This window comes from Bos taurus, chromosome 20 (genome assembly GCF_002263795.3).
Source record: "Bos taurus isolate L1 Dominette 01449 registration number 42190680 breed Hereford chromosome 20, ARS-UCD2.0, whole genome shotgun sequence".
In the NCBI taxonomy this organism is placed as follows: Eukaryota; Metazoa; Chordata; class Mammalia; order Artiodactyla; family Bovidae; genus Bos; species Bos taurus.
This window is the reverse complement of record NC_037347.1, coordinates 62,039,821-62,067,316: the sequence shown is the minus strand read 5'-3', so window position 1 is coordinate 62,067,316 and position 27,496 is coordinate 62,039,821. Positions and strand designations below refer to the sequence as shown.

The 27,496-nt window shown below is 41.3% G+C and overlaps 1 protein-coding gene across 2 annotated transcripts in view; it reads right to left on the bottom strand.

Annotated features, from left to right (window-relative positions):
- CTNND2 (catenin delta 2) overlaps positions 1 to 27,496 on the bottom strand; it is a 1,099,643-nt gene that overhangs the window by 246,833 nt on the left and 825,314 nt on the right. The gene's annotated exons all lie outside the window — the stretch shown is intronic.

The following is a 27,496-nucleotide window of genomic DNA, read 5'->3' as shown; positions in this document are numbered from 1 at the left end:
ACACTTGTCCTACATACTAGGACTAAAGTATGTTCTGCTTAACTTAGGCATTTGCCTAATAACAAAAAATAACATTTAATCTGGGTGGTTTTCTAATCAAAGAAAATGTTTTAATGAGTAAATGAAGAAAATACTTTGCAATATGTTTCTAGATGGGTCTTCTCTTGGCTGCTGCTGCTAAGTCTCTAAGTCCCTAAGTCATGTCCAACTCTTTGCGACCCCATGGACTGTAGCCCGCCAGGCTCCTCTGTCCATGGGATTCTCCAGGCAAGAATACTGGAGTAGATTGCCATTCCTTCCTCCAGGGGATCTTCCCGACCCAGGGACTGAGCCTGCATCTTTCATGTCTCCTGCATTGGCAGGTGGGTTCTTTACCACGATCGCCACCTGGGAAGCCCCTTGTCTAACTTCTACACCATTGTAAAATGTTGAACTGCAAACAAACTGTCTAGTTAACATACAGACCATTTCAGAGAGTTTTCATTGGCAGAGCTGTATTTGAATATTGCTGCATTTGGAAAAAGAATGTATACAACTCACTTAAATTTTCTTTTTTAACTTCAATATCCCTTAATGGTCGAAGAGTTCTAATTTGGCATGAATGGATATAATCTGGCACCTTTCCTATTTCGCTTTCTTTCTTTTTTTAATTTTTGGCTGCACCAAGCAGCATGTGGGGGCCTTAGTTTCCTGACCAGCGAGCAAACTCACGTCCCCTGCAGTGGAAGCTGGAGTCTTGGCTGCTGGACCACCTGGGAAGTCCTCCTACTTAGTTTTCTGATGATAAAAACCTCATTCATCCCACAGATGAGCAGGGACACAGGGCTAGATCCCTGGACTCGTTCAAAGCTTCTCAAATGCCATGCTGTCTACAAGGCTACTCCAACCACACTATTTAAAATTGCCATGTGAAACACACCACCTCCCTAACCTAGCAGGCTTTTTTCACCTTAATCTATTACAGAATCCTTCATAGTCCTGATGGGCCCTAACTTCTTTATTATGTTTCTTGTGATTGTCCATCTTCTGCTAGAATGTACATTCTTGAAAGGCAAGTCTCTTTGCTTTGTTCATTGATGGATCCCCATCCCTAGGCCAAGTGTAATGCCAGGCACATAATAGAAGCTTGATAAGTATCTGAATAAATGGCTGGGGGAGCATGCATTACTTGTTACAGCACATTTCTTTGTCAGGTGAGCTGATATCAGCTTTGAAAGAGGGAATAATATTCTTCCTTGAAGGAAAAAACAAAAACAAAACACTTGTGAACATCTCAGAATGTCTCCAAGGGGCCAATGCATCTCTTTTGAAACCAGTTTACAAAAAATGAAGGCATGCATCTCACACACAAGGTGGACCATCTCATGATTCAGAATATGCCTGGAGGAGTTATTTCTATCCATCAACCGAATGAAAACAGAAAAAGCTGAAATCCTCCCAGAATCCATGAGCTCGAAGTTCCTAATTTAGAAAACACGAGTGTGGGATTACACCGCAGGTGAGATCAGGACCACGGACAGAGGAGACGACCACAGGCCCGCCACCCTCCCCCGCCACCCTGCCTCTGCCTCAGAGGGGCCAGGGCTGGAGAGACAGGTACCTACGTCCCTGAGGTGCCCTACAGTCTGCGGCAGTGCCAGCATGAGGAGAAGTGGCTAAAAGGATCACTGGGTCAATCACAATAAACTAAGAAAGGTTCAAAAAACAACTTTTCCCAACTTACAGTTTTACCCTGGTCCTGCTTGGCTTTCTGTTTATCTGATAAATATTTATAGATTTCAAGAGAGATGAAATCTATCACTGTATACGTATGTCCCACACACACATCTGAGCTTTAAAACACCCATTTATTCCCATTTGTATGAAAAGGTTAAACTATGAATGTCATTTTATTGATGTGTGTATCTTTGAATGTGTGTACTTTACAAATTATCTAGGTTTAACTATTTTAATAATGATGAAGCTATTGTAAAAGAGGTAATAGAGCCATTCATACAGTTCACTGAATGCTTATGTATAAAGTAAACAGTAATAGAAAACCTATCTCTCTCTCTACCTTAGCTAGTCTGTATATTATAGTTAAGATTCCTTACTTTCCCATTCATATAACTTCATGAATTAACCTATTAAAACGTTCTTCTAAAGATTTAAAAGGGAAAATGAATTCAAAGTGAAGGCAATATCAATTCTTAATGGTATCATGAGACAATGATGTTTTCAGTGTGACCCTAATTAATGCCATCTATCCAAATGTATAATGAAATCTTAAATTCTATTTTAATCTAATTAGAGCAACACAAGTAAGATGATAAACTTTTTCATTTGCTCTTATTTTGAGGGTCACTGGATCATCAATACTAAAAACAACAACAAAAACAAACTTTTCTCGGGGTTGAATACTATCCAGTAAGATAGAACCCTACTTCAGCTTTCTGAAGCCAAACATCAGTCAGAGATAATGTTCACACATGTGAAATGTGATGGTACTTGGTTCTGCCTCCTCCCAGATCCACTCCGCTCCCAGCAGGACCAGAAAAGGAGCCACGGGGCAGACTTTCAATTTTCTTGCAGGGTCTTCATTCCCTGCAGGACCTCTGGGTGGGGTGGATGGGTCTGCATGCTGCCTTCTTCACTTCTCTTCTGCTTTTCTTCTGGGTCCTCCCTCCCTTCCACTTGTCCTGGCATCTAATTTCTCTGGTTTCTTTTTGTTTCCAACCTTAAACTCTCATAAGGCTCCAAAACACACTGCAAACATTAAGACAGTACAACTTTTTTCAAAAGGTGATCGGGGGCAAGTCTCTTCTTTGAAAAGACACCTTTACCTCCTCTCTCACTAAATGGCCAGAGACCTATTTTTCTATAATTCTCCCCATCAGTCACTTCACATCCAATAGGTGAGGCCCTGGTTTGGGTCCACTTAGTATCATTTGAGACCAATGTATCCTTTCTTCTTCCTCCCTTCATCATCACACAGAATTCCTCACAAGCCGAATCTTAAAGGGAATCCAGGTTTAATATTACTGAAACAAAGTCAACAAAATACTACATAATATTATATCCAATATGTATGAGATATAAGAATATCAAATCCACTAGAAGGATGCCAGTCATATGGTAGTGAGCCAATAAACATGTATCAGATGAATGAAAGAATGCTACAGTGCTTATCATATATTGGTTTCCTTCTCTTTTTTAATTTTTTTTAAAATTTAAATTTATTTATTTTAATTGGAGGCTAATTAGTTTACAATAGAGCAGTTTTATGTTCACAACAAAATCCGGCAGAAAGAACAGAGGTTTTCCATACAGCCCTGTCCTTATACGGGCACGCCTCCTCCATTACCACCATCCCCCAAGAGCCATACGTCCGTTACAACCTGTGAACCTACACCGACACACCATTATCACCCGAAGCACAGAGTTTACACTAGGGTTCACTCTTGGGTGTTGTGTAGGTCTTGACAAAAGTACAACAACACGTGTCTACCATTGCAGTATCACACAGAATAATTTCACTGCCCTAAAAGTCCTCTTTGCTCTGCCTGCTCATCCCTGCCCCCATCACCCCTCCTCCCTAACCCCTGGATAAATCGCTGATGTTTTTATGGTGTCCATGGTTTTGCCTTTTCCAGAATGTCATAGAGTTGGGATCATCCAGTAACTAGTCTTTTTTCAGACTGGCTTCTTTCACCCAGTCCACACATTTAAGATTCCCCCATGTCTTTTCATAGCTTGATAGCTCATTTCTTTTCAGTAATGAATAGTATTTCACCATCTAGATGTAATGTATTGATCTACTCACCTACTAAAAGACATGTTGGCTGCTTCTGAGTTTTGGCAATTAGGAAGAAATTTGCTGTAAAAGCTGCTGTGTGCGAATTTCTGTGTGGACATAAATTTTCAACTTCTTTGGGTAAATACCAAGGAGCGCGGTTGCAGTGTTGGGACAGTGAGATGTTTAGTTTTGTAAGAAGCCACCAAATTGTCTTCCAAAGTGTCTGTATCATTCTGCATTTGAATGAGAGTTTCTGCCGCTCCACACGCTCCCCATCCCTGGGAGCTGCCAGTGTTCTGCATCTTGGCCATTCTGTTAATACTAGACTGTGCGTGCATGTTTAGCTGCTCAGTCGTATCCTGATTCTTTGTGACCCACGGACTGTAGCCCGCCAGGCTCCTCTCTCCAAGGGATTCTCCAGGCAAGAATACTAGAGTGGGTTGCCATGCCCTCCTCCAGGGGATCTTCCTGACGCAGGGATCCAACTCACATCCCCTGCACCTCTCCTGCATTGGCAAGCAGGTTTTTTACTGCTGAGCCACTGGGGAAGCCCCTATGAGACTGCAATTGTATCTTAATGTTGTGTTTCTTTCTCTTTTCATTCTTACTGTGTGATTCCAATTTATTTACATTAACGTAAATCATTGAAACAAAAAACTATCAATAATGCAATACATATAGGGCAACAATAGCTAGAAATGGACCTGGACTGAACAAATCTCACAACTCCCACTTTTCCTGAACTTGACAGGGAATGACTGGGAAGTGCTTTTCATGTACAACCTAATTAGATGATCTTATATTTGTTTTATTAAACAATTCTTTGATACATAGTCCACGTTAGTTCCTATGTCAATAGCTCACATTTATTTTTCTGCTTAGCTGTGAACTTCAGGAATTTAGATGGAGAGAGCAGTGCATAAGAAATAAGGAAAATGGAAGGTGATGAACCCTATACACAGAGGAAATAAAAATGAATTAACCAATCAAACAAAGCAAAACTATACCCTGCTGTCTGCCATTTTAGGTTGTTTACAAAGAGAACCTTCTTAAGCCTAATGTAGATAGTCTCTTTGGAGAAGGTGATGGCACCCCATTCCAGTACTCTTGCCTGGAAAATCCTGTGGATGGAGGAGCCTGGTGGGCTGCAGTCCATGGGGTCGCTACAAGTCGGACACGACTGAGCAACTTCACTTTCACTTTTCACTTTCACGCATTGGAGAAGGAAATGGCAACCCACTCCAGTGTTCTTGCCTGGAGAATCCCAGGGACGGGGGGCCTGGTGGGCTGCCGTCTATGGCGTCGCACAGAGTCGGACACAACTGAAGCGACTTAGCAGCAGCAGCAGCAGATAGTCTCTTGGGGAGAAAAACTGGGAGGCATGTGCAAAGAATCAGTAAAAGTTCACTCAGTTTGCACCAGGGAAGAATGCAAAGAGCTTATACACTTTTGCCATACAATCCACTGTTTAAAGAATTTTTATTTATTTTTCTTTGAATTTTGTACTGTTCTTTTCATTTTCTTTTTTTTTTTTTTTAATTGGAGGCTAATTACTTTACAATATTATAGTGGTTTTTTCCATACATTGACATGAATCAGCCATGGGTGTACATGTGTCCCCCATCCTGAACCCCCCTCCCACGTCCTTCCTCATCCCATCCCTCAGGGTCATTCCAGTGCACCAGCCCTGAGCACCCTGTCTCATGCATCGAACCCAGACTGGTGATCTATTTCACATATGATAATATACATGTTTCAGTGCTATTCTCTCAAATCATCCCACCCTCACCTTCTCCCACAGAGTCCAAAAGTCTGTTCTTTACATCTGTGTCTCTTTTGCTGTCTCACATACAGGGTCATTGTTACCATCTTTATAAATTCCATATATGTGCGTTAATATACTGTAATGGTGTTTTTCTTTCTGACTTACTTCACTCTGTATAATAGGCTCCAGTTTCATCTACCTCATTAGAACTGATTCAAATGCATTCTTTTTAATAGCTGAGTAATATTCCATTGTGTATATGTACCACTGCTTTCTTATCCATTCATCTGCTGATGGACATCTAGGTTGCTTCCATGTCCTGGCTATTGTAAACAGTGCTGCGATGAACACTGGGGTACACGTGTCTTTAAATTCTGGGACTACAATTATCTAAACATCATCCAGGAGTAGGATGTGGTTTTCTTCCTTGTCCTTCCATGATGAGGCAGAATATATACAATCCTCTTAATTCAGGAAACAAATGGCTGGGCAATTAAATTAAATACAAGGAAAACTCGAGTAATACATCACTCATTGCAAGAAAAATGAGGCCTCACCATTTAATGGATCTAGTACTCCAAGCTTTATCTGCATTTGTTGAGAATAAACTATATTTACCAAATGAATTAGCTATTATCATTAAACTGGCATCCTCATCAATGAATAATTTAGAACACATCCAAGTAAAGCAGCAGTTGTACGCTCAGGACAGGCTTCATAAAACTTTAATGATGATGATGATGTATAGGGGGTTGAAAAGTTAACAGGGGACAGAATTCCTCAAGGGAGGTACCTGTCTTCATGGAGAAAAAGACTTTTACAAGTTGCTTTCTGCATGCCTTCCCTCTGTATAACAGGCTCTAGGTTCATCCACCTCACTAGAACTGAATGAACCTAGAGCCTGTGATCACATACACAGTGATGTGATTCAGAAAGAAAAAACAATTGTATTTGTTTTATATTATATATATTTCGTATATATATATTTGTTCCATATATATATATTACACATATATGGAATATGGAAAAATGGTACTATTTGCAGGACAAGAAAAGAGACACAGACAAAGAGGACAGACTTATGGACACAACGGGGGAAGGAGAGGGTGGGACAAACTGAGAGCATGGCGCTGAAACATACAGGTTACCACGTGTAAACGAGACAGCTAATGGGAACTTGCTGTCTGATGCAAGGAGCTCAGCCTGGTGCTCTGTGACAGCCTAGAGGGTGGGATGGGGTGGGCGGGGAGGGAGGTTCAAGAGGGAGAGGACATGTGTATACCTGGCTACTAGAAATGGGCACTTGCCAAGAGCATTGCCAGCGACTGAACAACAAGGGCATTCGTCACCTGCCTCTGTGCAGACTGAACCAACCCTGTGCTGCTGCAGTTGCTGACCTTCAACATCCCCTGAGGGACTTCAGGGTGGAGTGAGCCACTCTGTGCTCCAGGGAATCTGATGGAGCAGGTCTTTATTAGATAGTTGGATATTTTCAGGAACTGATTTCAGGATCCCAATCTGTGCATTTCTCCACATCTAGAAAAGCACTAAATCCCTTCATGGTGACATCAGTGCCTCATGACCAGAAGAAAACCTTTTGTAAAGGAAGCATGTGATTGCATTGACCTTCCCCTTCACCAAGATCACCAAACTATCTAAGGTCACTTAGAGATTGACCTTCCCCCACTGCCTCTTTGGAGCAGTCTCTCTAAGCTACCTGAAGCACTTTCTCCAGGGCTGCAGTCCTCATTTTGCCCCAAATCAAACTTACTTCACAACTCTCAAGTTGGGTATCTTTTTTAGTTGACATATCTATGATTGATTCATGTGGATGTATGCCAGAAACCAACATAACAGGGTAGAACAATTATCCTCCAATTAAAAATAAATAAATTTAAAAAGAAAACATTGCTTTGAGGATTCCAAGACCCTGAGAGCATGGGCTATAAGTGTTCATGGCAACAAAAGGAAGTGCTCACCTACTCTGCATTTAAAAGGGAGAGGAATTTGGAGCTAGAATTAAAAGAAGTTGGAGTAGCCTTTTGTTAACCTACTAGTTGGTGAGATAAGGACCTGCAACAGGTCAGGACCTGGGCATACATTTCTCTGCCTCTCTGGGATCTAGTCCATTGGACGCAAAATGGATGTATCTTTGGGCTTCCGTGTGCCTGCTCAGTCGCTTCGGTTGTGTCTGACTCTTTGTGACTCCGTGGACTGTAGTCTGCCAGGCTCCTCTGTCCATGGGGTTCTCCAGGCAGGCATTCTAGAGTGGGTTGCCATACCCTCCTCCAGAGGATCTTCCTGACCCAGGGCTGGAATCCCAGTCTCTGATGCCTCCTGTACTGGCTGGTGGCTTCTTTACCCACGAGTGCCTCTTGTGCTTCTGGTTTAGTGCTAAGAGAGACTGAGCTGGATCTGAGATGCAAAGTAAATTTCAATACTAGTCTGCAGGACAACCAACACAGTAATTCCTCTGGCTCTTGACATTTATGATCAAGTCGTAATGTCTGAGAACGGGTTTATAGAAAGCTGCCTAAAAAACAAATCCTATGGACTTCGTGACTTTGGTAAAATTCCGATTAACTACGACTTTCAATGGCGTTGGTTAGAAAAAAAAATTAAAAAAAAAAGAAAAAAATTAAAAAAAAAAGAAAAAAATTAATAGATACAGTTGTTTATATTCCTTATGAACGTAGAAAAATTAACTTTCTCTGCTTAAAAAGCTACTGTAAGATACAAAGTTTGTGGATATGAAACCAGAGACTTAACCAGATGTAACTGAACTTCACCAGAAATTACAAGGTTGTCCGTTTGTAAAAAGCGTGGCTGAGAGGAGCTACCCCACATCCAAGGTCAGGTGTGGTGGCCGAGAAGAGCTACCCCACATCTGAGGTCAGGAGGAGCAGCCATTAGGAGATACCCCTCGTCCAAGGTAAGGAGCAACAGCTGCTATTTGCTGGAGCAGCTGTAAAGAGATACCCCACGTCCAAGGTAAGAGAAACTCAAGTAAGATGGTAGGTGTTGTGAGAGGGCATCAGACGGCAGACACACTGAAACCATAATCACAGAAAACTAGCTAATATGATTACACGGACCACAGACTTGTCTAACTCAATGAAACTAAGCCATGCTGTGTGGGGCCACCGAAGACAGATGGGTCATGGTGGAAAGGTCTGACAGATTGTGGTCCACTGGAGAAGGGAATGGCAAACCACTTCAGTATTCTTGCCTGGAGAACCCCATGAACAGTATGAAAAGTCAAAATGATAGGACACTGAAAGAGGAACTCCCCAGGTCGGTAGGTGCCCAATATGCTACTGGTGATCAGTGGAGAAATAACTCCAGAAAGAATGAAGGGATGGAGCCAAAGCAAAAACAACATCCAGTTGTGGATGTGACTGGTGATAGAAGCAAGGTCTGATGCTGTAAAGAGCAATATTGCATAAGAACCTGGAATGTTAAGTCCATGAATTAAGGCAAATTGGAAGTGGTCAAATAGGAGATGGCAAGAGTGAATGTCGACATTCTAGGAATCAGCAAACTAAAATGGACTGGAATGGGTGAATTAAACTCAGATGACCATTATATCTACTACTGCAGGCAGGAATCCCTTAGAGGAAATGGAGTAGCCATCATGGTCAACAAAAGAGTCCAAAATGCAGTACTTGGATGCAATCTCAAAAATGACAGAATGATCTCTGTTCATTTCCAAGGGAAACCATTCAATATCACAGTAATCCAAGCCTATGCTCCAACCAGTAACACTGAAGAAGCTGATGTTGAACGGTTCTATGAAGACCTACAAGACCTTTTAGAACTAACACCCCAAAAAGATGTCCTTTTCATTATAGAGGACTGGAATGCAAAAGTAGGAAGTCAAGAAACACCTGGAGTAACAGGCAAATTTGGCCTTGGAGTACAGAATGAAGCAGGTCAAAGGCTAATAGAGTTTTGCCAAGAGAACGCACTGGTCATAGCAAACGCCCTCTTCCAACAACACAAGAGAAGACTCTACACATGGACATCACCAGATGGTCAACACCGAAATCAGATTGATTATATTCTTTGCAGCCAAAGATGGAGAAGCTCTATACAGTCAGCAAAAACAAGGCTGGGAGCTGACTGTGGCTCAGATCATGAAATCCTTACTGCCAAATTCAGACTTAAATTGAAGAAAGTAGGGAAAAGCATTAGACCATTCAGGTATGACCTAGATCAAATACCTTATGATTATACAGTGGAAGTGAGAAATAGATGTAAGGGACTAGATCTGATAGATAGAGTGCCTGATGAACTATGGACAGAGGTTCATGACACTGTACAGGAGACAGGGATCAAGACCATCCCCATGGAAAAGAAATGCAAAAAAAGCAAAATGGCTGTCTGAGGAGGCCTTACAAATAGCTGTGAAAAGAAGAGAAGAGAAAAGCAAAGGAGAAAAGGAAAGATACTCCCATTTGAATGCAGAGTTCCAAAGAATAGGACGGAGAGATAAGAAACCTTCCTCAGAGATCAATGCAAAGAAATAGAGGGAAACAACAGAATGGAAAAGACCTGAAATCTCTTCAAGAAAATCAGAGATACCAAGGGAACATTTCATGCAAAGATGGGCTCGATAAAGGACAGAAATGGTATGGACCTAAGAGAAGCAGAAGATATTAAGAAGAAGTGGCAAGAATACACAGAAGAACTGTACAAAAAAGATCTTCATGACCCAGATAATCACGATGGTGTGATCACTCACCTAAAGCCAGACATCCTGGAACGTGAAGTTAAGTGGGCCTTAGAAAACATCACTATGAGCAAAGTTAGTGGAGGTGATGAAATTCCAGTTAAGCTATTTCAAATCCTAAAAGATGATGCTGGAAAGTGAAGAGGAACTAAAGAGCCTCTTGATGAAAGTGAAAGTGGAGAGTGAAAAAGTTGGCCTAAAACTCAACATTCAGAAAACTAAGAGCATGGCATCTGGTCCCATCACTTCATGGGAAATAGATGTGGAAACAATGGAAACAGTGTCAGACTTTATTTTTTTAGGCTCCAAAATCACTGCAGATGGTGACTTCAGCTATGAAATTAAAAGACGCCTGCTCCTTGGAATAAAAGTTATGACCAACCTAGATAGCATATTCAAAAGCAGAGACATCACTTTGCCAACAAAGTTTCGTCTAGTCAAGGCTATGGTTTTTCCAGTGGTCATGTATGGATGTGAGAGTTGGACTGTGAAGAAAGCTGAGTGCCAAAGAATTGATGCTTTTGAACTGTGGTGTTGGAGAAGACTCTTGAGAGTCCCTTGGACTTCAAGGAGGTCCAACCAGTCCATCCTAAAGGAGATCAGTCCTGGGTGTTCATTGGAAGGACTGAGGCTGAAGCTGAAACTCCAATACTTTGGCTACCTGATGCAAAGAGCTGACCCTCATTGGAAAAGACCCTGATGCTGGGAGGGATTGTAGGCAGGAGGAGAAGGGGACGACAGAGGATGAGATGGCTGGATTGCATCACCGACTCGATGGACATGAATTTGAGTGAACTCCGGGAGTTGGTGATGGACAGGGAGGCCTGGCGTGCTGCGATTCATGGGGTTGCAAAGAGTTGGACATAACTGAGCGACTAAGCTGAACAGTTTGTAAAATATTAATACATATTTTATCTCAATGAGCTCCACCCTGGTCTTTATATTACAGTCAGTTAAACAAGCAGGGTTTGTGTATAATTTGAGTTGATGCATGGACAGGTACTTGCCTTTGAGTAAAACAGAAATACAATTCTTCAAGGCCAATATCTTGCTTAGTCTTATAGTAGAAACTATTTTTGAGAATTTTGAGAGAAAATACATCTGTCTCTACAGTTGTAGGAATTGATCTACTTTCTCCATTCAAGAAGTAAGCCAAGATGGATTGTGCTTCTTTATAGATTATGTTTTAGAAAGAGGGTCTATGTCCGTGTTTGGTGGTGCTAGCTTTGAAGCTGGAGCAAGTGGGTTCATATCTTTCCTCCTTCTCATAAAACCTGTGTCCCCGGTGGCAAGTCACTTAAATGTCTTCAAGACATAAACAAAATGTGAACCTGTCTCATAGGGTTGTTTTCAGGATTAAAATGAAATCTCAAATATGAATTGCTTACCAATGAGCTCAGTAAATACGATCTGCCAAGGAACTACACACTGTATCAATTTGTTAAAGGATCTTCTTAACTGACTTATTGCCTGGTCAATATATGACTTAATAATACACTCATATAATATATGATACAGTTAGTGAAAGGCATGCAACTCAAATACATAACTTCATCAATTTCATTGTGTATAAACAATATTGTCAAATATGTCATTAGTCCAATCTAATATACAACTACTAAGATTATGAGGGATATACTTGTTCTAAAGTGAACTGTGTGAATTATACTGGTCATGTATCAAAATGTGATATTTTGCTAGATATATTTCCAGGGCAAGTACAATGAATTAATTATGCCATATTTTAAAAAGAACAAAAATGCAATTTTTGTTTTTCCTGTTATAGTAACTTAACGGACCAGAAAAAAAAGGCATTCAAACAATTTTGAGGTGATACCAGTTCTTGGAAAAAGAGAATTTTTTTTTTTTTTCCTGAAACAGAATTATTAGGCAAAAAGGGAGAAGGACTATGTTTTGGTTTTACTAACAAATTAGCTCTAATAAACATAAAAAATGTGACCAGTGTCAAAACATATAACCAGAAGGTTCTAGTTTCATGTAGATTTTCCCAGATGTTACTCATGCCACAGGGAGGGATATGTAGGTGTTTTGGTTTTATCTCTGTGTCTAGCACAAAGTTATTTGGTTTTTTAAACTGACATGGAATGGATAAAGAAATCTATAAACACATTATTACTGTTATTTAATTACCCGTATTTTTCTAATCCAAAAGGCCCCCATGTTCCTACTCTTTTTGTCACCCTGGGCATATTTCCAAGTCCAATTCCCACCCCACTGAACTTTACCTAAAGACCATCTAAGAGTAACCGCATGAGCAGATAACAAAATGAACATCTGGAAGGGGAGAATCTGAACAGTTTTTTCCTTTTCTACTACCCTCAATTTTAAGAGAAGTAACTGACATTGTACTAGTTACATATTAGTGAAAGGTTCATATCTCTGGTTAAAGAACACCATTTTGCATCAAAATCACTGAAAAGATCTACTTTAGAGCAGTTTGAACTTTCACATTCTCATCACCATCATGATCCTATCATTTAAAGAGATAAAGGCAAGAGGGTAAAGCCCTTTCTTTTGGTTTGAATGTGAATCATTACTATACTCAACGATACATTTTACAGGACACTTTAAGAAGAAAAAAAGAGCACCTGAATCATTGCAAATAAATTACATATACCAGGGTCCTTGGCCTTTAAATTTCCCCTCTTGTTAACTGCGATCATGAGCAGAGAAGTTTCCTAGATGTTCCCCAATAGCAGAATGAAATAGTCTAAATAGATGAAAAGCTGGCAGTGGGGTTCTCTATTGAAAACCTTGCAGCCACCAATGAAGCGGGAAGGAGGTCAAAAGGGGTCTCAGAGTTGTCCATCTGGAGGCTGGGAGCTGGCGTCCTCCACAAACACTCCTGGGCACTCAGAATAGCTGTGAGTTTCAACATTATTCTGCAAGAGCACTCAGGAAAGGTCCTCTCTCTTTTTTTTTTTCACGAGCAAGAATTTTAAGTGATTCCACCCATTTCTTTTCTAAAGATACCATTCAGACACATTCAACTTGTTCCAAATATGCCTAAGGGTTTCCATTACCTGACATAAGTTCTGAGTTGTCCTTGCAGACACAGGATACAAAATCACAAAATCACTAAGGAGTGACAATTACAAAGAATGCCTCCAACAAAAGTCTCCCTTGTTTTGTTCCAAACTGAACTGAATCCAATGTATTGTGAGTGACAGTGCTAAATTCAGACACTGTTCAGCATCTCAAAAGAGAATTTTAGATGAATGTACATAAATGTTGAAAACACACACCTGTGTAAAGCAGATGTATAACAACTAGTTAAAAATTGTCCAAAGCTCTCAGGATGTGAATATAGGAAGCCCACAGATATTATGCCCAAAGTTTCCATTGTTGTACAGATTGGACAGTCCGCCTTTGACTAATGGTTATGGAATGCATGGTGTGTTCAGGTGCTGGACTCAGAGGTGTATCTGTGCATATATAATAGTAATAATAATAACAACAATCCCCCTAATATTTGGGTAAATTTGTACCCCCAAATTTTGGGTACAAGAAGATGTACCACCATGCAATACACTGATGCCTACCTACAACCCTACTGTGGTCCACATATATGTAGATTAATCAGAAATTAAAGAAGCCAGCAAAGAAGCTCTGGGATCATGTCAGTAGTGAAATACAGAGGCAGCTTTAGCTCAAGTTAGATCAAGCAATTTTCTAGTTATAATCTTGATTCTTAAAGAAGATCCATCAAATTGTAGAAACTTTAAGCCCCTCAAAACCCAGGTCTTCCCTGGTGATAAGAACCATCTAGAAAATAGGGAAAGAGAAAGAGGATAGAGCATGCAGGAAGGCATTGTACAGGGCCCATCAGGGTACCATGACCAGGAAACATCTGAGCAGAGACCAGAAATGTGAGAGAGTGACGGCCAATCCCCAAGGAAGGGCAAGGAGACCAGCTGGAGTAGAGAGGAGGAGAGAGGAGATTGGGGGCACAGCTGGGTGGTGTCACTCCAGGGCAGGATGTGGGGGCCTTTGGCTACTAGGGAATTGGATGTACTCTGAAGAAGATGGGAATGACGCTGACTTAACGAGCTTATTTAAAGACTGTCACACTGTATAGTTTGCCAGTTTTAAATTTCTAAAAATCAATGCAGCTGTTATTTCTTCCAGAAGTAATCCCCCCACTCCACTTCCCAAGGAGACTGGGAAGGGCATGAAACCAGTCTCCCTAGACAGGACTATACAGTGCAGAGCATGACTAAATTCTAAAATGCTTGGGGAGGTCCACGCTTATAAAGTGGGTGACAAGCTACAGTAAGGTGGTAGGTGAAGAGTAGGCATCAGCGTGTTAGATGGTGGTACATCTCCTTAGCCCTTAAATTTACTCAAAGACTGGGGGTAGGGGATAACTATTATTATAACTATTATTTTATGATCAGACTTGGATACTTTATGAAGTCAGAATATAAGACTTGTGAGTTTTATTTTTAAATCACTGACGTTAAGGGAATGGGACGCTTGTAGGGGGCTTCCCTGGTGGCTCAGACATGAAGAATCCACCTGCAATGCAGGAGACCTCATTGGAATGGGATGATCCCCTGGAGGAGGAAATGGCAACCCACTTCAGTAATCTTGCCTGGAGAATTTCATGGACAGAGGAACCGGGTGGGCTACAGTCCATGGGGTTGCAGAGTCAGACACATCTGCGCGACTAACACACACCTACACACTTGTAGGAAGTTTCCGTGGCCAATAGTCCAGAATTCCTGCAGCTTACATGGATGGATGATGGCCATGAAGAGGGCTCAGCAGTGGGAGGTGAGGAGTATGGGAGGCAAGGAGAGGGACATGTGTCTGCAGACAGCACCTCCCAGAGGCGGGACACAGGAAGTGCTGGGATTCAGACAAAGGGCCAGGCATGGGCCCGGCACAGAAAAACCACATGAACAAGGACAAGTTGAAGTGCTACGATCTGGAGACCCTCTCATGCTTTTTGAGCAGAGGGTGCATAGGAAGTTTCGGCGATGAGGTAAGAGAATTAACTTGATAGCATCAAATAGGCCTTATGGATTACGCATAGGTATATCCTGGTTACCAAACATCTTCTGACCCTCTTTCTGGGAATGTATAGTGTAACAGGCATGCTCGATTTCCCACATCTCATCGTTTGTTTAAATTAACTATGATCTTATTTTGCTCTGTGTGCCAACAAGGTAACTGGGAAAACCCATCTTACAGTTCTCCAGTTAGCTCTGCACCCAGAACCAGAGTGCAGGAGCAGGTTCCCAGACGCGGAGTAAAATGCAAAACTGCACGCTCCCCATCCTTCAGGTTCAACCACTGGGACCGGCTCTTTGGAGAATCCACAAACCGGAACATGTCAAGTTCATTTCCTCTCCTGTTTCTCTTGAACACAAAGAAAGCTGTTACCAGGGAAATTCGTCTGCAATGTGGCATGTTGAAATACCAGTGATTCAATGACACTCTCAATGGATTCAGTGTTCCTCACCCTTCATTTTGTTCATCAGCCCAAGCAGAACATTTATATGACACTTGGATCTTGGTGTAATAAGAAAACATACTTGTCTGGAGCATCTGTGACCTTTGAAATTTTAAAAATTATGTACTAAGAAATCCCATCAAGTGCAGCCTGAACCCGTGTGTCATCCTTAATGAAGAAACAGACTCTATTCTAGGCATCACATGAATGGCTATCTCAGAAATTCTGGCAGCATGACAACTGTCCTAATAATTTTTGTAAGGTGGTAGTACGAAAGCACACCTATGTCTATAATGTTATATACATATATGTTATATTACACACATAATGATATATAACACATATTGTCATTTAGTCATTAAGTTATGACTCTTCTGCAACCCCATGGGCTGTAGCCCGCCAGGCTCCTCTGTCCATGGGATTTCTCAGGCAAGAATACTGGAGTGGGTTGCTATTTCCTTTTCCAGAGGATCTTCCTTGCCCAGGGATCAAATCGTTGTCTCCTGTATTGGCAGGTGGGCACTCTACCACTGAGCCACCAGGGAAGACTCATAATAAATATAGGTACCAAAAAATATATATGTATAAGCAAATAAGTACACATATATATATATACACACATACCTACAAGCAAACCTCATTTTATTGCGTCAGTACTTCAGTTTACTGTGCTTCTTAGATACTGTCTTTCATGAATTGAAAGTTTGTGGCAAACCTGTGTTGAGCAAGTCTACAGGCATTATTTTTCCAACAGCATTTGCTCACTTTATGTCTCTATGCCACATTTTGATAATTCTTGCAAAATCTCAAACTTTTTCATTATTATGGTATCTGTTATGGTGATTTCTGATCAATGATCCATTGCAAAAAGCTTATGACTTGCTGAAGACTTACACACTGGCTAGCACTTTTTAGCAATAAATTATTTTTTAATTAAGGTATGGTCATTGCTTTTTTAAGTATAATGTTATTTCACCTTTACTAGACTAGATTATAGTATAAATATAATTTTTATATATAAAACAAACAAACAAGAAAACTTGTGTGACTTGCTTTACTTTGATACACAATTTATTGTGGTGGTCTGGAATCGAATCCATAATATTTCTAAGCTATATCTGTATGTATATATTTAAAAGGGAAAGCCATTCAGATATGTCTCCCTTCATTTCTCCCACCAACATGAGATGAATTCAGTTCTTTCAATTATTTTATTACCATTTAAATTTCATAGCATTGATTTTTCTTGTTTTTTTTTTTAACTTATCAATTGTGAGTTCAAAGGACTTACTCAGTAGGCATTCTACTTTCTAATAAATAAAAGCCACAGAGATTGAGAACATTATTTCTCTAAATTAATAATTTCAGTCCAAAGATCTTCATTCCCGGAATATACCAGATTAAATGACGCTTTTGAACTGTGGTGATGGAGAAGACTCTTGAGAGTCACTTGGACAGCAAGAAGATCAAACCAGTCAATCATAAAGGAAATTAATCCTGAATATTCATTGGAAAGATTGATGCTGAAGCTGAAACTCCCAATACTTTGGCCACCAAAGTATTGATGCGAAGAACTGGCTCCTTGGAAAAGACTCTGATGCTGGGAAAGACTGAAGGCAGGAGGAGAAGGGGATGACAGAAGATGAGATGGTTGGATGGCAACTCGATGGACATGAGTTTGAGCAAGCTCTGGGAGTTGGTGATGGACACAGGAAGCCTGGTGTGCTGAAGTCCACGGGGTTGCAAAGAGTCTGACAAAACTGAGTGACTGAACTGAACTGAACTGAAATGACTAGAATACCAATTTGAAATAATGCAGTGTTCTGATTTTACTCTATTTTCAGCTTTTAGCTCATTGCATAGTTTATCAATACTTGTTTTAAAAAATCTTGAACATATAAAATACCGGGTTAAAAAAAGTTTTATGTCTTATTCATTGACTTTCTAATTATGCATTTAAAACATGCTAGATATATAAATACCTTGGTTTGCAATTTTAATTCTTTAAGAATTTTCCAGTGAATTATGTGTGGTATTGCATACATTTTTTTTTTTTTTCCAGACCAGAAGGAAAGTGATGGCTATATACTCTCTAAGTTTTTAATGGGCTGGTAGATTTGGAGCACTAATAATGAAGCAGGGACTTAAGGGAGAATTCAGCTTTGCTTTCAAATTTTGCACACACAGTAGTCAGAATCCACTCAACCTGATAAACCATCAAAAACAACACATCCAGCCCTCCCCATCCCTCCTTTCTTGGTCCACCTTCCCTTCTCTAGGTTCCTCCTTCACTCTCATTCAACGCCCAGTACATTTCATATTCTTGTAGGCTGATTTTCTGCCCTACTCCCACCCACAAAGGTATGTCAGTGAGAGCAGAGATCTCACCTGATTTGTTCAACACTGAATCCCTAGGGCTGAGAGAGGTACTTGGCACACAGGTAATCTATATAATTTTGACAGAATGCAGTTTCAGCCATGAACTTTGCAATTTTGAAATAAAGCCCAATTTTCACAGTCCATCCTTCAGGAGAAATGTCATGTGCCAAGCAAGCTGGTATTACTCAGGAGCAAAGACTTCCAGTGCCTAAGAAGAGAGCTTAGTACCTTAGAATACGATCCGACTGTGAATATAATGATTGGTCCAGCATATGTTATGCACATTTAAAAAATATTTTTCTTATAACCTTATCTTTTCACTTCACTGAGTGAGAGCACTTTTCCCCACAAGTAAGAGGCGACACTACGTACAAAATGCTTCTGTGCTACATACACCTGTGTCTTGTTTATAGGAGCCAACGCTGAATATATTAGCTAATTATAGACACGCAGATTTCTTGTTTTCTTTAATGCAAAAACAATATAAAAAAGCATGTGAAATAGTGTACTACACTCAGGCCCATGATTGAATATCCAATTTCCATTCGATGAACTTGGGCTAAATGGTAAAGAGACAGATAAAAGTCAGAACAATAAGGAAGATTATTCATAATTCAAAATCTTCACATTCTGCTGTCACTCTTCAGGGCTTAAGACACTAAAATGGAAAAATCTAAATTGCAAAACAAATTATCATCTATTGATTCATTTCTCAGGGTACTTATTGCAGAAAAATTAAATCCAGAGACTGGAAGACTAGCAAAAATGGGGGAAATGTTAGTTTTGGAAATTCTGAGAGATAATAGGAAAAACTGTGAAATATTTGTTAATATAGATATTCATACTTATAGGGGTGGGGATCTGGCAAGTTTGAATGACAAAATTAAGAAATATTAAAATATTTCAAAGGGAATTTTCACAACAAAATCTGGCACTTGCCCAACATATAACTCTTGAAAGTCCCCTGGACTGCAAGATCAAATCAGTCAGTCCTAATTCAGGAAATCGACCCTGAATATTCACTGGAAGGACTGATGCTGAAGCTAAATCTCTAACATTTTGGCCACCTGATGTGAAGAGCTGACTCATTGGAAAAGACCCTGATGCTGGGAAAGAGCAAAAGCAAAAGCGGAAGAGGTGGGCAGAGGATGAGATGGTTAGATAGCATCAACAACTCAATGGACATGAATCTGAGCAAACTCCAGGAAATAGTAAAGGACAAGAAAACCTGGAGTACTGCAGTGCGCAGGGTCGCAAAGAGTCAGACACGACTCAGTGACTGGACAACAACATCATATTAATAATGCACTTGCTTTCAAGACCTTGAGGCCATCAGGATGAAAGTGACGTGATAAAGCCAACCTAGTCACAAGGAAAAGCCATGTTAGTGGGAATCCAGAATCTTATCTGTAAGCAGAAAGCTCCACAGAGCAGGAGGTGACCACACATCCTTCAGTCAGAGGTGTGACTTCCTAGGGTTTCTTTGCTCTAATATGTTATGTAGGCAGAATAATGCCACGATCCCACCCCAAAGATGTCCATATTCTAATCCCTGAAGCCTACGAATTGTACACTCCAGGGCAAAGGGGAATGAAGGTTGCAGACGGAATTAAGGCTGCTGATCAGCTGACCTTAAACTAAGGCTGCTGATTAGTTCACCTTAAAGAATTTAACTGGATTGTCTGGGTGGGCTCAGTGTCTTCATGAAGTTCTTTTACATAGAGGAAGAGGGAGATAAAAGAGAATCGGGAAGATGGCAGCGTGAGAAAGACCAGTGTCCTTGAAGATCAAACTGGCCATAAACCAAGGAATGTGAGAAGCCTCCAGAAACTGGAGAAGGTAAAAAAAAAGGGGGGGGGGTTCTTCCCTAGAGCCTCCAGAAACAAACATACACCTGGATTTAAGCCCAGTAAGACCAAGTTTGGCCTTCTGAATTCCAGAGCTACTAGATAATAAAGTTATGTTCTATTAAAGCACTAAGTTTTAATGCCTGCAATGCAGGAGATCCAGGTGTGATTCCAGGGTCAGGAAGATCCCCTGGAGAAGGGAATGGCAACCCACCCCAGTATTCTTGCCTGGGAAATTCCATGGACAGAAGAGTCTGGTGGGCTACAGTTCATGGGGTTGCAAAGAGTTGGACAGGACTGAGCAACTGACACAGAGCACTAACTCAGTGCTATTAACAATTTGTTACAGCAGCAATAGGAAGCCTATACATAGGTGGACTCAGTCAATCTATTGTCGATGTATTGTCGATCTATTGTGTGTTCATGAGCAGCCCTTCAGGCTTCACTGCTTCTATCAGCCCACTTGTGGGTAGCACAGAGCTGCTCTGTCCATCTGTTTCCAACGCCAAAGTTACTGTCTGTATAGTGAGGATCGACATATGATCTCCTGGCCAACCGCCAGGGCTTATTCTTTGGCTAAGGTGTATCTCAATCACATGGACAAATTTAAGCCTGGAAGGACCAAGGCAGTCTCGTATATTTCTGTATAAAGAAGTACCAAGGATAGGGCTTCTTCACTCTCTACCCAATTTCATGACTCAGTGGCTAACCCACTGGCTGCTTTCCACCAGTCAGTGTTACATGATCCTCTCTTCAGATAACCTCAGTGAGGAAGGACAGAAAGTCTTCCTAATGGGGCAGGTTGCACGCTGGATGGTCGACCCTGTCTATACGAGTAATGAATGACCCACTATAAAATTGTATCTTTTCAGATGATCACTTAGAAGAACACAACATGGCCAACCAGGAAGATGAACTCTGGTGTTTTGGTTTTTGTCCTGTAAGCACTATGTTTTTTTAAAACTAGGTTGGAAGGAGGAAGCCTTCCCAAAGTGTTCCTCCTCCATTGCTTTAGTGCTCTTGTCTTCAAGTCCTGTTCCTGCTGGACTTGTTCTGATAAGGAATCATAGCCTGGGCCCATGATTGCTCTATAGAAGAGGATTAAAACAGAGACAAAGCAGGGAATCCAGTGCTAAGGAATTCTGCTCTTCCATTGAGTGGACACCTTTGATATAACCAAATTTAGAGGTCCTTGATCAAATCCTTCCACTAGAGAGTGTTTGAAGAGACCCTTTCTTATGTCAGCATTTTTTCCCATGGTTTAACAGGAATTTCAGGCCTCAGATGTCCCTCAGAGATGAAAGCAACTCTACTAGTGTTCAGTAGCAAGTCACTGACACCCTCTTACAAAGCACATATCTAAAGGTGGAGTGTGGAAGCCAGTGCATTCAAAACCTTAAGGTTGTCCTTCTGATGCCCCTACTGGATTTTGCCATAAACTCCAGCCTCATTGGGCATTTATCACTGTTTGTGTAAAGACCAGATTTTAGCCATCTGAGCTTATACTCAATACTCTTATCCACTGAAGACATTAGGGAGATTTTGTTGTTGGGATGATCTTCAAAAGCAACTCTTTTTCCTTCTTTCCTAACGGAATATGATAATATCCCCAGATATGAGATATGATTTTCCCCAGGACCCCAGGAGTTCTACCAAATATTATGTTTCTTACTCATTTCAGGGTGGCCTCAGGGGAATATTTTTCATCTGTTGAAAAATATTCCTGACTCTTCAAATATTCCCTATTGGGTCACTCCTCGTAATTCTGTAATTTAGAAGCCCGCTTCACTTTGTCATGAGTCACCCTAGTTCCAATTCTGTTGGCCTGCTCTTTTATAGGCCCGATAATCATTACATCATCAAAGTCATATATCAGAGTATCTTTTATCATCAGTAAATGCAAGTCCCTGACAGGAATTTTGGGCACGGGTAAAGGAATTAACATATCCTTGTATGAGAAATGTGACAATAAAATGTATGATCTCTTGAGAGAAGGTCAATTGAGATTGGCTTTTTCTCAGAAATCGAAATCGAGTGGAACAAAAGAGTTGCACAGACTGATGGTAGCACTGAAATTCCCTGGTGCCCATTGAATTGTCTTATTAGCCTGAACTATATGGCCACCTCATGGGAAGAGTTGACTCATTGGAAAAGACTCTGATGCTGGGAGGGATTGGGGGCATGAGGAGAAGGGGACAACAGAGGATGAGATGGCTGGATGGCATCACTGACTCGATGGATGTGAGTCTGAGTGAACTCTGGGAGTTGGTGATGGACAGGGAGGCTTGGTGTGCTGCGATTCATGGGGTCGCAAAGAGTCGGACACGACTGAGCAACTGATATTGCTGATATCTCAGCAACTGAGATCTGATCTGATATTGGATAATGTCAAAGCCATAGGGAAAACACTCTATTTAGACCCTTGTAATCTATAAAGCCAACGAAGAAAAGCTGACTCCTTTGGTCAAGTAGGTACTTTGTATAAAGAGGTATTGGGGGCCAGGGACCAGTTCCTAGCATCTCCTTCGCTAATATAGATACCACCAGCACCTCTCTGGAAAAATCTATATTGTTTTAGCTTTGAACATGTTGGACGTTGGTTGGCCAAGGGTTTTCACTTATTTTACATAATCACAACTGGATTATGCCACCATTTTTAACATGGTGTTAAAAATATGTGTGTGTGTGTGTGTGTGAGTGTGTTATGGGTATGTGAACTCACAGCAGTTACACACCCACTCCCCATGTGTGTTATGGGAGTGTGAACTCACAGCAGCTGCATATGTGGTATGTCTGGACCACTAAGTATGAAAAGTCACCCTTTGTTTCTGAGCAACTATCTTACCATTTCTCTTTCCAAATGATCTTTAATTTTTTTAGTACAATGGCCAGGTAAAATTACATTGACTAAGCCCAGATAATATGGTTTCCCAGACTCTTGCCACTCAAACAAGCCACAGCTTGTGGCTTCAACTGTCTCACTAGAGTGTTCCAAGGGTAACCCAGCCTCCCCACCCCCTCGCAGGAATTTGTGACAGCAGCAAGAGGAAGCCAATATAACCTATAGAACAACTGTTTCTCCATTTCTTTTTTAACGACCATTCAAACACCTCCTGAATCTAATCTGTCCTTGGCTGCCCTATCCCATTTTGTCTAGCCTTTCTGTGGCCTGTGATTCCACATCTTCTCATGGCTGTCTGCACTAGCTTAACCACAGAATCCACTAGCCTCTTTCATGGTAAGTTAATCAAGAGTGCCCTGAGTTCCTCTTGGACATCTTCAACTAATTATAAAACTAAGAAATGTGGAGGTCCTCTCAAAGAAGGCTCCTCAAATCACAGTATCACCTGTTGTTAGATCCAAAAAGATACTTGGTCCCATTTGATTTAGGGCATGGCCACAGATCAATCCAAGTTGGCATCATCTATCTATATCAGCTCTCTTCAGGATCAATGATCGGGTTGGAGGTAATACAGAGAATTCTACCCATTGGGGTAAGCCTTGTACACCATGTTTTTACCCAGGTCAGAGGGACATAGTCTTGGAGTAGAGACAAAAGCCTTAGGCTGCATGGCTACTACCTCTGATTAATTCTTATTCTACTTAAAGCCTGATATCACTAATATCCATTGGAGACTACCAGTCTTTGGTTCATTATGTCTCAATATCTCTGGTAATATTTTTTATCCGAATCTTTGCCTATATTTATTGGAAACATTTCTTAGTTCTTTTGTTCCCATACAGTCCCATAGCCGTGGCCTTTCCAATATGTCTATTAATGACAGATGGGTCTGAAGGGAGGCATTACTCTTTGAAGAGGCAAGATCACCCATTACACCTGCCACACTTGTCTGCAATGTAGATAGATGCTGGCACACCAACTTCTATTTTTATATAGTTTTGCATGTCAGATTTTATTATATATATCCTTGTTAAATGCCTCCAACATCTCTGCTTGCTTGGTAATACCCAATGGAAATAATCCTTTCTTTTTGGATTATAATTTGTACACAGTATAATGTTGTGAACCATCCAGAATCAAAGGCAGAGTGGACATATTTCACTGAAATAGTTCCCTTCTTTGACAGATGTCAAGTTGTACGGTTTCAGAATCATCTGGCCACCAGGATGGGGTTACAAAATCCTGTGAGGTCTGGGGACTTTAATGGGATACAAGGGCGACACAGATCTGACCTCCTGGTCCTCACATCTTTTTATTTTCCAACCTCCTAGAATCCAGGTTTTGACCCTCATCACCTACACTCCTTCATCTGGTCTACACAATGGAGTCTCAAAGATGTTATAGCTTTCCTTTCATCTGTCCCTATTTTCCTTGAGCCCCTGCCCCAGACAGTATGGTTTGTAGCAAGGGTGGTGCTTACTCCCAAAACCCACAGGGAAGGTACAGGGAATGTGCCTTCTAAGCAGAGTGCTGGAGATGAAATCCCAGAATTCCTACTGGAGCACTTTTCGCCTTTCCTCATGAATACGAAGAGACAGAATATTATAATACTATTCACCCACTGCTGCAATTTCACCCACTTGCTCTTGTTCAGGGACATTTTGGGTTAATGAGCCTTATTTGAGCTGTCCTGGGGAGACTGGTCTCCTTATATACCACTGTTTCCATGGAAAATACATTTCAATGGTAAGATTCTTTCTTGCAAACAATCTTTGAAAATTGAAGACAGCTTGTACAGATCCAAAGGAGTGCACAAATTATCCCATACATAAAATCAAACACAAATAAGAGAATTAATGCCCACTTAGTGCTTCCCTTTTTATTACACAGCCAAGTTAATGAAGAAGGACTGTAAATACAGAAGACCTCTTTGAATTTTGGAGAGTCCCTAACAAAAAAGATTTTTTTTTCTTTCACGTACGTTAAAAGTTTGGTTTAAAAAGTGCACAGGAGCTACCAAACATGAACCGTTATCATATAATCATCACCTGTAGCCTTCCTTGAAACACTTAAAAACAATTTTAATAATGAAGTGTATCTAATTATATAGGTGCACTAATTATATAACTAATAGGGAAGCGGTGTGACAGAACACTTACAGGATCAATGGGTATAAAGATACATTTCTTTTGATGGGAACCTGATTCTGAATGACTGAAATATGAGCTAGAAACCCAGATACACTTAAAATAAGTCAGAGAGGCTCTTGTTCTCCATGGTATATGGCTCCAGTGATGTTTCCATTTCCAAGATGGCGCACACAAGCGCATGGAGCAGGGTCGTTAATGAACATGAAAGTGTCATCAGCTTGACAACGTCTGATGGATTTAGAATGAACTGGAACAATAACCTTGGTGAAGCTGGAAAAGGGATCGAATGCTCAAAAGAGGCGAGAGCAAGATCATTTACTTAGAGTGGATGAATGAAACCGATCACAGAAATAGAGGCAAGCACAGAACCACAATGAAATCATAAAAAGGTGTGCACAATAATCTGTGTGTGAGCCTAATACGATGTAGAGGCTTCTATGTGGTTTCTACAAGTATTTTGACAAAATGTTCTCTCTAGTTCTCTGTGCCAGGAAAATCAGAGACTGTTTGGAAGGGAAAAATCAAAAGAATGACAAATAAACAAGATGCCTCTTCCTCAGTTCAATGATTTAGAGATTTCTCACCCACAACAAGGTCTAATGGTGATGAATCGGCAGCAGTAAGGAAGGTGTTAACCAGGAGGACAGAGACTGGGTTTTTTTTCTGCTGCCTCTCCTCAAGGCTAAAGGGAAAAAAAGTGACTTTACTGCTGGCTGAAGAAGCTTAAGTTGGATATACAGTTGGACTGTGGTCCTGAGTGAGGGATTCACTCTTCAGCTAGAGGTCTTCTTTTTAAAAAACACTTATTTATTTGGCTGCATTGGGTCGTAGTTGTGGCATGCGGGCTTCTCTCCAGTTGTGGCCCATGGGCTCTAGAGCATGTAGACTCAGTATCTGCGGCACTTGGGTGGTATTTGGACTAAGTTACCCCTTGGCATGTAGGATCTTAGCTCCCTCACACAGGGATTGAACCTGTGTCACCTGCATTGGAAGGTGAATTCTTAACCACTGGACCATCAGGGAAGTCCACTTCTTTTCTAAAGATGTGATATAGGAGCTCTCACTTGGAATGTGGCAAGAAAAAAAGCCTGGTGAAAAATCACTCAGTTAGACTGGGATAATTGTATCTACCTGTGATACAAATGTGAATGGGCTGACATTTAGGTAGGTCATCTATTTCTTCTGTTAATTATCAAAAAGAATACAAACTGATTCGGGGTGGGCAGATAAAAAGATAATTCATTAAAATGGAGGGCATGGTACAAAGAAGAAACGAAAATAACCCATGTGAATTGTAGCAAGCCCACCAGGGAAACTTCAAAGCCGGTAGAAAAATACCTGCTACACCACTGTTCCCGAGTCCTGACCCAGTAGACTGCTCTCTGACTCATCACTGTCGCGTAAAGAGAACCTTCTGTACTTGGTGGTTTTAATCAGGACTTTCACTGCAGGTTGGCTCCATTTCAACACAGCTCTGGTCTGATTGCTTAATTTGCATTCACTTTCAGTTATTAAAATGGTCTCATTCCAATTCAGAGAATGATGCTTGATCATTTGACTCCAGTCCTAGTCTCCTGCCCATCCTCCAACATCCCAGCCTCCAGGAGCTGGCTGGACCACGACCTCCAGCCCCTGGTGCCCTTCTCTCCTCCCCCTTCCTCCTGGATCTTTCCCTTGTGCTTCAGCGGGGAGGCAGAAGAGATGTCTCCTTGCACAGAGGCAGCCCGAGACCATCTCTGATGTTGGTCTTCTCTGCCACGTGGTCCATAACTGTAGAACTGGTGCCTCCAGGTGGCTGGAGGTCTCTGCCACCCTAGAGGTGGCCTCACTCAGCATCTTCTGACCCCATTTTGCCTCACCCTGATCTTCCAGAGTCCTATAGGGACACACCCACATTCCCGACACCCCTGGGGTCTTCTCCCCTGCCATGGTCCATCTTTCTTGAAGGGACCTTCCAGGAAGGAAAACAGTCTCTGCCCACTACATCTGATAATACCTCTATGTTGTCTCTCCCTGGTGTTCTGATGGCACAAGGCAACTCACCATCTCGGAAGGTGAGCTGACAGCTAGCCTGGGAAGTACATGCCTATCTTTCTTGTTGCTGCAACTATGGGCTATTCTTATCTGTATGACCATTCTCTCCCTAACACGACTGCCCTCTTTCTCCCAGTTCTCTTGTTAGACTCAACAGATAAGGGCATTGAACCAGAGAGGTCTCTACAGCCTCTAGGGAGACTAGTCTTCCATCAAGAATGAGGCCATCTTTGAACTCAGTTCTGGGAATGACCACCTTACATTGTCGTGGGGAGCCATGTCTGCTGGAGTCTTTATTCAGTGACCCCAGGGCCAGGAGGGGACCTTTGCTTGGCACATCATGCAGAATGGACATACTGATATCTGATCCTCCCCTGATCCTAGGGAGGAGAGGCCTTTGCCAGAGGATCCTGCAGTCTCTTTAGCATTTGGA